This window comes from Mauremys mutica, unplaced genomic scaffold (genome assembly GCF_020497125.1).
Source record: "Mauremys mutica isolate MM-2020 ecotype Southern unplaced genomic scaffold, ASM2049712v1 Super-Scaffold_100070, whole genome shotgun sequence".
Classification (NCBI taxonomy): Eukaryota; Metazoa; Chordata; order Testudines; family Geoemydidae; genus Mauremys; species Mauremys mutica.
The window spans coordinates 29,368-42,969 of record NW_025423259.1 but is presented as its reverse complement, the minus strand read 5'-3'; the positions used below and the strand labels follow the sequence as shown (position 1 = coordinate 42,969).

At 53.8% G+C, this 13,602-nt stretch overlaps 1 pseudogene; it reads left to right on the top strand.

Moving 5' to 3' along the window:
* LOC123358481 overlaps nucleotides 1-48 on the top strand; it is a 44,133-nt pseudogene extending 44,085 nt beyond the window's left edge.
* Nucleotides 49-13,602: the final 13,554 nt, after the last annotated feature.

The window sequence follows — 13,602 nt, the reverse complement described above, 5'->3', positions numbered from 1 at the left end:
CACCCCCTCACCCTCTCTGGGCATGCTCCGACTGGAGACGGAGTATAAACGGGAGCACCTCAGCCTGGGCGGACTGGGGAGAACAAACCTATGTTGTTGGCACAGGGTGTCGGTGTGGGGGGTGGGAGAGCCCAGGGCTGGGGTGGCAGGGGGCTGTGGGGGTGGGGGGAAGCCCAGGGCTCGGTTAGCAGGCGCCTCTGGCGGGGGACCCCAGGGCTGAGGTGGGGGCAGCCAAAATATTTTTTGCTTGGAACGGCAAAAAACCTAGAGCCGGCCCTGCTTCCACGCACCGTGAGGTAGGTATGAGCGGATCATTATTATCCCTACTTTAAAGAGTGAGAAGCTAAGGCTGAGAAAGGAGAATTGACTTGTCTTAGGTCACACAGCCAGTCAGTGGCAGAGTTGGGAATAGGACCCAAGAACCCTGATTTTTCAAACTAACCATCGGATCTTGAATTTCAGACAGTGAATGACCTGAATAAAGTGCTCTGATGAGCTCCAGACCAACAACAGTGATAGTAATTATTCAGCAAGTATTTGAGGAGAACTGCAACGTTAGAGAGAATCGTGAACTGCTCAGAGACCATTAACCTGCTCAGCCAATCAGGGATAGAGACTGAGGATGGGAGGCTGAGGGTTCTCACCAGCGAGCCCAAAGGATGGCCCAGGTCACTGATGGGATCACTGCCCAAGCACTAGTTCAGCCCCACACTTTTGAGTGGAGCTCCCACAGTGGGAGCTGCAGAGCACTGCCCCGCAACGCTCACACACACACACCCTCCTGGTGTTGGGAGGGGAACAGGTAAAAGGACAAAGGAAGCAAGAGAAAAAGAGGAGGGAGGAAGAGGGGAAGCAAAAAAGAACAAACCCCAATGTCCCCAGTGATTCTAAAGGACAAAATCACAGGTGCAGAATAAAGTTCTGCCTCCTTAAGCTCGTGTCTTCCATGCCTAGAATTCAATTGTCACCACATGGATCAGACTGAACAGCTTTCAAACCTCCAGGAGACTCTTACTTTCTAAACAGGGACGGCTGTTTTCTAGTAAAATCACTAAAAGGGAAGGAGAAAACTCGAAAGAGGTTCCTCCTGGCGCTCACGTCCGTGAACCCGAATACTCTCTCAGTCCTCAAAGAGAGACCTGGAGAAGGAGACTTGCTGAAGCAAAGCCACAGGGGTCTCTGAGGTTTCCCTGGCCCCTCGCCCCGTCCTGCCTGGCTGATGTCAGCATCTCTCTGTGAGGTCACCACCTCCCCACCACCTTGGACCAATAGTCTGAGGTCCTGCAAAAGGCCTTTGTGATGTCACTGCCACACCCCTCCCTTGCTGTGCCAATGTCCTGCCCCTGCCTAGGCACTTTGGAGGTTTGAGCTACTCCCTGTGGTCACCCCACTCAAGGAGTGTTCGTTCTAGGCAGCAAGCCGGCTAGACAGGAAAACATCAGACGCTGCTCCCAATGCTACACTCAGTTTTTCAGAAATGAGTCGACTTTATGGCCAGAAGAGACCATTAGAGCATCTAATCTGACCCCCTGCATATCACAGCTCCCACTGTGGGAGGTCCACCCAAAAATGTGGGGCTGAAATAGAGCTCGGACAGTGATCCCCACCAATGACCTGGGCCATCCTTTGGGCTCTCTGGTGAGAACCCTCAGCCTCCCGTCCTCAGTCTCTACCCTGATTGGCTCAGCAGGGGGTTATTGACAGGGAGGAGACTCAGGTCCTTGTTGTTCTCTTTTAAGACCAAGGAAATAAGTCAGAACCAGTTCTATGTTTGATGAATTTTGCTGCTTCTCTACATTAATTGTCTCTGAGCAGTTCATGATTCTCTCTAACCTTGCAGTTCTCCTCAAATACTTGCTGAATAATTCATGTGCACTGGTGTTGGTCTGGAGCTCATCTGAGAGCATTTTATTCAGGTCATTCAGTGTCTGAAATTCAAGATCCGATGGTTAGTTTGAAAATCAGGGCTCTTGGGTCCTATTCCCAACTCTGCCACTGACTGGCTGTGTGAGCTCAGACAACTCAATTATCCTTTCTCAGCCTCAGCTTCTCCCTCTTTCAAGTAGGGATAATAATGATCCGCTCCTACCTACTTCACAGTGCGTGGAGGCAGGGTCGGCTCTAGGTTTTTTGCCGCCCTAAGCAAAAAAAAATTTGGCTGCCCCTATCCCAGCCCTGGGCTCCCCCTCACACCCTCCTGCTGCCCGAGCCCTGGACTCCCCCCAACCTGCACCCGCTGCCGCCGCAGCTCTGGGCCTCCCCACACCTGCATCCCCCTGCCACCCCACCCCTGGGCTCTTCCCCCTCCCCCGAACCCACACCCCCTGCCATTCCAGCCCTGGGCTCCCCCACACACATCCTGTGCTGCCCCAGATCTGGGCTCTCCCCTTCCCCCCCACCAATGCTTCCCAACCCACACACCCCCTGCCGCCCCAGGCCTGGGTGCTCCCCCCGAACTGCACCCTCCTTCCACCCCAGCCCTGGGTCACTGGTAACTCGCTCCCAGGGTGGGTCATTTAGCAGGAATTTTGGATGTGCACAGAGCACAGACAGGATTGGTTCCCATATGGTTACAGAACTGCAGTAAAATGGAACAATTTTCAGCTTGTGTGATTGGAGGATACCTGGATGCATATTATAAGACTGTCCTCCATAAATGAGGAAAAGTTGAGGTGCCTTTATTATTCTTTGTTTCTATGGGGAATTTGCCAATCCAATATCACTGTTTTCCTTTCAAACAAACAAAACTAGAAAAAATGGGAATGGCTGTTGAAAATAGCAATTCCAGTCCTAATAACCCCTGGGAAGCATTTCTTGCTCAATTTTATCCTACTTTTTCTACAGCAAATGACAGTGGATCAGTATTTTTGATTTGGGAGAAATGAAGTAACAGCTGCCCAAACTGAGCTTGAGCACTCCTGAATTTTGAGGTGTTCAAGTCTGGAAGGCAGGTGCTAGATTCTCTTTCTGAACATTAGCTAAATTTGGAAAGGAAAAGTCAATTTCTGCTTCCATGACTCAGAAGGGGAAATCCTCCTACGTGCCTGGTACTGTATCTAGATGTAAGTGGGGGAATGGTCCTGCTATTGTGGGGAACTTTCCTGGCTTCTGCACTACCCCGGTGAAGTGGGCTGGCAAAAGGAACTGAGTCCTCGCTCCCACTTCCTTTACCCAGAGGCCTCCCTGCCCTTGAGGACTCCCCTTCCACTCTCCTGTCTGGCAGAGTCCTCATAACCCCAACAAGGCTGGGCCCAGGATTCCTGGGGGGCTCAACCCCCAACCCTGCTGTGATCACCCAGGGCAGGGGCTAGGGTGTCCCTCTCTTTGCACTGCGCACCTCCCTGACCCACTGATCACATCATACAATTTAAAGCAAATACAAGTTATTTAATTAACAGTAAAATTTAAAAAATAAGAAAAAATGGGAAAGGTTAAAGGAAAACACATCACCCCGCTCTGTGGCAGGGACCATCACAAAAAGTGTCTCTGGACATCAGGGCACTTCACAGTCTGTTCCTTGTTGGTCCCAGGCCGCCTCCTCAGGCCCTGGCTGTGCTGCAGGGACGCTGGAGGTTGGACACTTGCTCTGGCGGTGGCCACATACTCTCAGGCTCTGGGTGGCAGGACCCTTCTCCCCAGCATCACCCCCGCCCTGTCAGGGTTACGATCCCCCTCCAAGTCTGGCCTGCAGGGCCTCTCGGCTGAGCCGTCTCCCTGTGCTGGGCCCACTGCCCAGGGTCCCCCTCGCTCTCCCCAGCTGCTCACCGCACCCAGCTCCGGACTGCTCCAGCTCCGCTCTGCCTCAGCACGGCTGCTGCTGCTGCTCTGCCTTCAGCTCCCTGTGCTGCTTGTCTGGCCTCTCTGGCTCCAGTTGTTACAGCTCTGCTCCCAGGGCAGGTCTGTTCTCTCTGGGCTGTGCTCTGGCTCTGGGGCTGCAGCTCTGCTACCATCAGCAAAGCTTGGGCCCCCTGCTCTCTCCTTAGCTCGGCCCCACTCCATGTGACTCAGACAATTCCAGCTCACAGGGAGGACGGGACCCCCCTGGCCTCCTGACTCCTTGAATAGCCTGCCCGCCCTGTCAATCAGGCTGACCTGGAGCATTGGTCTCTCCACATTGTTCCTGGGGACTGTCAGTCTCAGGCTCCTGATTTCCCATCGACCCCTCCCTTTTTAGTGCTGGGAGCTAGCAACCAAACACCCCCACTGAATGTTAGTAAGGGGGCAACAGTCCCCTTACATAAAGCATCTAAATCCCCTGGGCACAGCTCGCCAGGGCACAGCTTGGGAGCTGCACTGGGAATAGATCCTGCAGGAAATCCCTTCCCCGCCTCTGCTAGCTTGTGTTTTGTTACAGCCCTGGAGATAATCCCGCTGCCTGCAAGTGTTCCGCAGAGAACAGAGGAGCAAATTCTCTCCCTGTTCCCCCTTCCACAGCCATTAAAGGAAGGAATAAACCCCCAGCAGCGCCCTGCCTCACGGAGTCCCCCTGTGTAAGGAGAGAGATGTGCAGTGATTAGGGCTCCAGCTCAGCGTCACCAGGTTTATATAACTTTTGGTGATGCCCAGAACGGTCCAAGTCTTGTCCGTCCTTCCCCCCCGCCCCCAAAGCGCTGTGGGAGGGAGTTTGGGTACATGAGGTGCAGGCTCTGGGCTGGGCAGGGGGTTGGGGTGCAGGGGAGGCGGGGGGTGGACCCTGGGAGGGAGTTCGGATGTGGGCTCTGGGCTGGGGCAGGGAGTTGGGGGGTAGTGGTGGGCTGTGGGAGGGAGTTTGGGTGTGGGCGGGGTGTGGGATCTGGGCTGTGGCAGAGGGTTGGGGTGTGGCACCTATCTTGGGCAGCTCCCGAAAGTGACCCACACCCCCATCTGGCAGCAACTCCTATATGGAGGAGTCCAGGGGGGGCGTGGGTCTCCTGGCACCACTGCCCGCTGGCACCACCCCTGCAGCTCCCATTGCCGCAGTTCCAATGGCAGAGTGGGCACTTGGGGTGGGGGCAGCGTGCGAGAGACACACCCTACGGGGGCCACAGGGATGTGCCAGATGCTTCTGGGAGTGGTGCGCCGTGCGGAGCCAGGGTGGGCAGGAATCCACTTTAGTCCCGCTGTGCTGCCGGTAGTGGTGGCAGGAGCCCCCAGGCGTTTTCATATCGCACGGGGCCAGCTGCTCAGGCTTTCTGACTTCCTGATGGGGAAGCAAAGGGAAGGCACATGTGCTCCTCATGAGCAGTTCTGGGGAGTCTTTTTGGGGCTCCTGAAGTAGGCAGCAGAGAGGTGCAGCCCCACCACCAAGTCTGTTTCACTGGAGGAGAGTGGGGGCTGCAGGGTGATCTCCCAACTCTGTGCATCCAGCAGCCTGTGCTCCCCCCTGCAATGCTGGAGCCTCCACATTTATTTATTGACAAATAAAATTTGCAGAATTTTAAAATATTGTGCACAGAATTTTTTTGGTGCAGAATCTCCTCAGGAGTGAGACTGACTCAGGGAACCTCCTTGGATTGTCACTGCTTGGTTAACCACTCAGCCACCACACCAATGCACAGAGAGTGCCAAACCCCACTGCTATGTGGGGCTGGAGGCTGGGGTCGGGTCATACACATTCAGACTGTGCGCTCCCCCCGCTACAAACTGCTGCTGATTTCCCAGTTAGGACATTAGCTGTTACCGATAAGGTTTGTCTGTGTTGTTTTTTTTTTATCTCATTGTTAGGTGTAAGAAGTATAAACTGTTCAATATGTTCAATTAGTTGGTTAATAAGATGTTTATGAAGTAAATCACTGGCTTTAAAATAAGATCCAATCTGGAGCATATGAACTATTGACCCCTGGACTCCATCTCTGAGAGGGGACTTGTTTACCATCAGGGGACAGGCTCAAACCAGTCCAAACCGGTTTTTCCCGCCAAAACCAGCCCTCAGCGTTCCATCTCCTCAGCACTTTTCCCGCCACAGAAGTGATATAAGGACGTGCTCAGCGCCTGCGCGGGGCCGTCCCCCCCCAGCGACGGCCCCTCCACGGTCGGGTCTTCCCAGCGCTCCCGAGCCGGAGAGTGACGAGCCCCCTCGGTCCCGCCGTGAGACTGAGGCACAGGAGGCCTGTCACCCCCATTCCTGCCGTCCTGCATCCCTGGTGTCCAGCCTCCCACGGAGCCCCCCCCCCGGGGAGTGAGAGACCCCAGGGGGGGGCACTAGGGCTGGGCAGGAAAGTGACTCTGCCCCAGGGAACCTGGGAGAAGCCTCAGAGCTGCCTCAGCCCCAGTGGGATTTGGGGGGCAGAGACTGGGGCCTGGCGGGGGGATCCCCTGTGGTGTGGGAGGAGATGGGGGGTGTCAGGCAGGGAGGGGAGAAGCTGGAGTTGTAGGGAGGGGGAGGTCAGTGGGACGCGGGGGGGGGGTGTTGAACTGTCTCTGGGCAGCCAGGAAATTCCTGGCGGGGGGGAGAGTGGCGGGCGAGGGAAGGGGGGAGGGGGGTTAATTGCATCCTGTCCCTGTTTGTGCCACTTGCCTCTCACCCCCCATACAAATTCTCTCTAGTTCTGCCCCTTTTCTCTCTCAGTATCTCACACGGGGCTATAAAATCTGGGGCGATTTCCCCCCTTTCCCCTCCAATGATCAGCTCTCCCATCCCCCCCCGATTTCCCCCGTTCTCCCCATGAGTCTCAAACGTCAGTTTAAAATCTTCTCTAGTGAGGGGCATTTTCCCACCCAATTTAATCTGCAGCGATTTGTCCTTGTTTAGGTGGGAAATTGTCGCCCTGAGTCATTCCCCAGCACATGGCTGCCCCTGGAGTGGGGGTGGGATGGCTCAGTGGTTGGAGCACTGGCCTGCTAAACCCAGGGCTGGGAGCTGACTCCTTGCGGGGGCCATTTGGGGATTTTGTTGGGGATTGGTCCTGCTTTGAGCAGGGGGTTGGACTAGACACCTCCTGAGGTCCCTTCCAGCCCTGATATTCTATGAGATGCCGGGTCTCTGCCAGGGCAGGGAAGGGAGGCGCACGTGTCCCCCATGGGGGCTGCCCAGACCCCCGTTTCCCAATCCCAGTTGCTGCCCCCTAACTACCAACACAGTTACCCCCAACCATCAGTTGCCAGTCACCTGTCCGTCCCCCACTGCTGCCCCCTTCCTTTATCCAGGGACTTTTCAGCTCCCCCTCCCCCTCCCTTGCCCTTTTAATCAGCTCCTCAAAGGGCTCCCTACTGCCCATGGGAATGGTGGGGGTGGGGGAACCATTACTTTGTGTTTATGTATTGGACAGTCGTATAAAATCCAGTCCAACAGTCCCCCTTTTCCACTAGTTCATTAACAGCAATATAAAATCCCCTCAAATCTTGGTGTTTTTCTCTCATGTTATCAAATACACAGTTTGTGACACATTTTCTTTGCAAATCTCAAAGATTCATATAAAATACCCTAAACATTTGCCCCACTGCTCTCTAGTTGTCTATTTCTAATTGAATATGCCCTGAGATTTTTTCCCTGTCTCTCTAATTATAAAATACTAAGAAAATCTCAGATTTACACCTTTTCTCAGATTCTTGAACATGGATATAAAATGTTTGCAAATGTTGCCCTTTTCCTCTTTATTCATTTATCAAATATTGATGTGAAACACTCAGATTTTACCTCCTATCAACAACTGATATAAAATCCCTCTGATTTTCCACTTGTCTCTCTATAATTTGCAAAATGGATCCAAAATCTCTCAGATTTCCACCCTTTCTCTTTCATTTCTGAACGTTGCTCTCAAAGCTCAGGTTTTGCCTCTTTCTATGTCATTATCAAACGTCAATTAAAAATCCTCTCGGGTTTGGGGTTGTTCCCCGTGTTTCTAAATCCCAGCAACTTCTTCCTTCGAGGGAACCTGTTGCCCTGAGTTCTTCTCCATCCTGGATGTTGTAGGGGGTTAAATTGCCCAGAGATCATCTTTCCTGTCTCCTTTGTGAATCATTTGGTCCCTCCTTTACCTCTGTTAAAATGTTTGCCAAAGAAAGAGACCAGCCAGATATTTAATACACATCAAAGCCAGAGGCCTCCCCCTGTTTGGGGGGTCAGTGGTTCCCAACCAGTTACAGAAGAGTTGGCTGGACCCTTTTCTCCAGCTGGCACGGGATGATGAGGTCACTCTGAGTGCAGTGTGAGTTGAGAAGTATCCCAAACCCCATGGCAAATGGCCTTGGTGAGGGGTTGCTTCCCGCAGTGCTAAGATGCAGCCACCTATGGGGTGGATCCATGGTGGCCATTATTTGGTAGTGACAGGCCATGGACATTTCTTATCTATTTTGTCCCTCCAGGCCTTCCATACTCCAGTTCAAGAGGCATCCCCCAGGGCTCCCTCTGCCTGTGTGACTGGCCAGCAGGGGGCGGTGGTCACTTTCTATCCACTTCTCAGGCACTGTGAGGTAACAGTGTTGCTGGGTGGGGGTGGGGCTGGGTGGGGAGATAGCAGCTGAAGGGGGATTGTGGTAGGGGGAGGCCTCTGGGTGGCTGGGCAGGGGGTACCCTAGTGAGGTTGGTGGGTTCTGGAGATTTGGGGTTTCAGGGGGTGGTTGTGATGTGCTCAGCCCTGAGGCTGTGGGTCCTGGAGGTGGGTATCGCTGGGGGCCTGGTGGCTGCAGAACAGCCGGGGTGGGCGTCTCTTGGGGAGGCAGGACAGGGGGTTAGAGGGAGCCTGGTGCTGTGCCAGGGGCTCTGTCTGGGCTTCTCCCGCAGACTCCTGGGATCGCTGCCCTGCCCAGTGCACAGAGTGTCTGTGGGAGAATCCCCGGCGCTAGGCCAGGGGGTGCCCCTGTAAAGCACCAGGGGATCCTGCAGGGGGGAGGAGGGGGTGCCAGGCAAAGGGCAGGGCATATCCTGCTGGAGGGCGGGCGGTGGGGGGGATCCTAGGCAGGCAGTGAGGGACTGAGTTCCCAGTGGGGGTCCCTTTTGGGGGGTCTCTGGCTTTTTGTGTCTCTTGGGGTGAGGGGGAAAATCCTTTGGGATTCCCAACCTGGCAGTGACGGTCTGGTGGGGGTTCTCTGGCTGGTGAGGCTCTGAGGGCAGGGCCGGCTTTAGGAAGTGCGAGGCCCAATTCGAACAGTTTTGACGGGGCCCCGGCAGGGATGACTTAAAAAAAAAAAAAAACCTTAAAAAAAACCACCTTTCATTTCTTACATGTATTATTTACATGTATTATTTACTTTCCATGACTAGATACATAATAACAAAATTATATATTACATACATTACATAATATTGTATATGGCTCTTTTCTTACTCCCACTTGGGTACTTTCTACAAATATCTCTTGATCTCTTGCCCATATTGATAGAAGTCACCACATTCTAAAAGAATATTAATTATAGATTTTCACTTTCATATTAGGAAAATAATTTATGTTTTGATAGTTGTACAACTGATTTTCTTCAATAATGTTTATTTTATGCCCCCTTCTTCCCCCCAGCACCGCCCGGCCCCATGGAAACACTGCCCCCACCAGCGCCGCTCACCTCGCAGAAAAAACCCTCCTTCCTCAGCGCCACCCCATCAAAACAGCTGTGGGCCAAAGAGGAAGGTTTGAGGGGGAGGTGGGAGAAACGGCACACATAGGCAAAAAGAAGTATTCCATTCTATGCATCCGAAGAAGTAGGCTGTAGCCCATGAAAGCTCATGCTGAAATAAATTTTTCAGGTGAAAGGTGCCACAATTACTCCTGTTCTTTTTGCGGATACAGACTAACACGGCTGCTACTCTGAAACCTGGCACACATAGGGTGACCAGATCACAGCAGTAAAATAGGACCCGCCCCCTCCCAGCTCGGCCCCACCATCACACCCCTCCTCACCCCTTAGTCCCCCACTGACTTGCTGCGTCCCTCCTAGTCCGTCCCCCACCCACCAATCGCCTCCTTTCACTTTCTTCCTCCCCTGCCAGAAACCTCCATACCCGCCCCTAAACCCTCTGCTGGCTCACTGCTCACCTCTGTGCCCACCTGCCACTTGCCCACCCACTCACCCCCGACTCGCCGCTGCACCCCCCCCAGTATATAGCCTTATTCACAGACCCAGGGGTCACTATATTACCGCACACAGCAGTCAATCAATGCAGTTGTAGATAAATCTCTGCATTATGCATTTTTGTATAACTTTTACATGACTTTGTATTGAACCTTAGTAATATGTTATAGCAGGACCCTAAGGTAGTATAATTAAGGTAAAAGAAAAATGTCTTTTTGCTAGAAGTAGAATAAGATCTTCCTCCCCCCTTGGTAATCAGTCGCCCTGTGGAGTGAATGAGGTGGGACTGAGGAAGGCAGCACCTCCAGACAGCTGCAATCCTTGGAGAGGGGCTGGGAGCCAGACCAAGGAGCTTTGCCCAGGGCTGAGTGGGACGGAGTTTGGGTGCTGGGTGCAGGCTCCGGACTGGGGTGCAGGAAGGGTGGAGGGGTGCAGGCTCTGGGAGGGCATGCGGAGGGGTGGGTGCAGGCTTTGGGACAGAGTTTGGGGGCTGGAGGGTGGTGTTCGGGGGAGCGGACTGCCATGTAGCTTCCTTCCTCCCCTGTTGTCCCTCACCATAGCCTCAGTGGGGGATGGAGCTGCCCCTTTCCCAGTGTTTGCAGGAGTAGTGGCTGGGGGGAAACCCAGTCAAACTCTGGTTTTACTCTTTCACCGATGGGTCACTTAAACCCCTTACAAACTCCTTCCCACCTCTCTCACTCCCCTTTTCTACTGGGCTTGTTTGATCTTTTCGGTGGAGCTAGATGAAAACCACAAACCCCAGTGAGAGCAACAGGCTGGAAGACTAGACTGAACCCACCACCCAGCCTAGTCCATCCCAGAGCCCAGGACTGAGGGCAAATGTCCCCTCACCCCCAGGCCACCTGCTTCCACTCCTGGCCTCTCCCAGCGCTGCCAATGATTCTGTGTGGCTGCATCGGGTGGGATTTCAAGCAGACCCCTCAACCCCCTGCTAAATTCACCCCTGTTTTGCGACCACTCTGCACCAAGAGCACCTACCTTCCCTGCCCTAAAGCTGCTGGATGGCTAGAAAGCTGAGCTGGGCATTTGATTGATCTAGAATATTATCATGCCCCCCCCCCAAACCTTAATATCCACAAAGCTTTGGGGGGGGGGCTATTCCACCCCAAGCTGATCTATTTCATTGTTGCAGGGCAAATGAAGGAGCCATGGTTTAATGGAAATATTCAGCCCCTACAGCGGTCTTGCAGCAGGGAAAGCAGAGTTGATGGGAAGGGAACTGGTTTGGATAGGAGCCCCCGTCCTCCTCCTTTGCAAATAATTTGGAGAGGGGAATCTGATCACTCAGTGCCTCAGTTTCCCCTCCTGCGGGGGAAGGGGGGAAAGGGAGTTAAAAGTCTCAGCCTGCCGTGTTGCAGACCTTTTGCATTCTCCCCTCTTGATGTATTTGATTTCCTCCTCCAAACCTCCCTCTCTCTCACCTGGAGTTCACAGCACTAAGTACCGGCTCGGGGCTTTTTTCCTGGGTTACATGATCCCAACTTTAGTTTTGAAACAGACACAGGCAGGCACAAGCTCACCCTCAAACAGCAACACCACATAAACCACAAAACCAACCCAATATTACAAACCTCCGGGGAATCACAGGGCAAACACTCACCGCTGGAAGCCCCAGCAGCTGCTCAGGTGAGTGAGGTGCACTGCAGAGTTTCCTGTCTCCCACCGGGCCAGAAGCTCCCTCCTGGTCTCCTCCAGGTGAGTGCTGGGGGTGGGGGAGGGAGGGGGAGGGGAAGTAAGGCTGAAAAGCACATGTGCCTTCTCCCCCCTCCCGACCTGCAAGTACAGCCAGGGGCCGCCTCTGCCTCAGCCGGCCAGCGTCTCTAGTTGCCTAGCAACAGCTGCTGCTTCCGGGAGACGCAGAGCTTTGCTTCCGGGAGAGACGCTGCACCGCGGGGCCCTCTCAGGGGCGGGGCCCAATTCGGGGGAATCGGGCAAATCGGCTTAAGGCCGGCCCTGCCAGTGTTGGCCAGGGATTGTACAGCACCTAGCGCAATATGGGGTCCCAATCTCAGTCATGGTCTGTGCAGCACCTGGGAGCCCTGATGTCTGTTTCCTGATCACAGGCACTGGGGATGGAGAAAGGGAAACCTCAGCACCTGAAGGGTTAATGCAGCCCTGTGTGCAACCCCTGCTAGGGTGACCTGACAGCAAATGTGAACAATCGGGACAGGGAGTGGGGGTAATAGGAGCCTAGATAAGAAAAAGACCCCAAAATCAGGACATCCAGTCACGCTAGTCCCTGCTGCGCTCACGAGGGGTTGTCTTAGAGAGTTGTAGTAATAACAGCAGCAAAGAGTCCTGTGGCACTTTATAGACTAACAGACGTATTGGAGCAGGAGCGTTCGTGGGTAAATCCCCACTTCGTCAGATACATCAATAGTCCCATATGGGCTAGTGGTCAGGATTCCTGGTTTTCACCGAGGGGGCCTGGGTTCAACTTCTGGTGTGGGAACAGTGCAGAGCTTTCGCCCAGAGTGGAGACAGGAAATAAAAGGAACAGGAAGGGATCCTGCCAGCAGGGGGGTTAGACAGTGTGGGGAGGGGATCCCAGAAGTGGGGGTGGGGGGCAGAGGTCTGAAGGGAGACCAGGGAAGGATCCCAGCAGTGTGGGAAGTTGAGAGCACAGGCCTGGCATGGGGACTGGGGAGAGTGAATGTGTCCCTCTAAACCCACCCACTGCAGACTAGGCAGGACTGGAAGAATTACGTATTTGTTGGTAAATATAAATTTCTGTGTAAACGCAGAACCCAATGGCAAAATATTTCCATTAATAATCATCAAAATTGGCAGATGGGCAAAGTAAGAAACATGCTGCTTGAGAACTTACCCTGTTGTAGGAGCAGCAGTGATCTGTGTGCTGCGTATCACCTGTATGCCCAAAAGGTCTGTTACACTCCCCCCCCCCGATCCCCCGCTTGTCTCCTCTCCCTCTCTGGATGCCTGTGAAGTGGCTTTCCCCCTCCCCCCCTCCTGCAATGCTTGTGGGATGAATGGGCTGGTTGAACAGCTGGAAGAGCAGAAGAGCTCCCAGGCAGACAAGGTGTCTGGGACTCTCATTAGGCAGCACTCACACACCCAGAGCATGGACCCTGCATGGACACTGGCTGAGGTGGAGTGTGACCCACCAGATGCAGCCAAGTCATCTCCAGTTGCAGGCCATGAGAAGCAGGTCCTTAAAAGGGGAAGGGGCCCTGTGCTCAGGAGTCATTCACAAGCTTGTACCTCCAGTGAATGCCCTTCGCCCCGACCGCCTGGCCAGTGGTTCACTGCATTGCAGTTCATCGTGCCTCAGGAAGACTTAACTTCATCGCACCATCCATCGCGGCGCTGGGGGACACTTACCTTAAAGGATCCTGACATCTCCAGTGCCAGGTCTATCCTGGGAGCGTGAGTATGACACCCCCCCATCCCTTCTTTTGAGCTTAGCTGTCAGTATAATAAACATGCTGCTTTCTGCCAAACTCTGGGGGGTCATTAGTCCTCCTTACACTTACTAGCTGGCCCTATTTTGGGTAACAGAAGCAACGTTGCTGGGTCTGTCATCGTACCAAAGGGGGAGATGGTTGTCTATAAAGGAGGGTGAAGACTAAATGCATC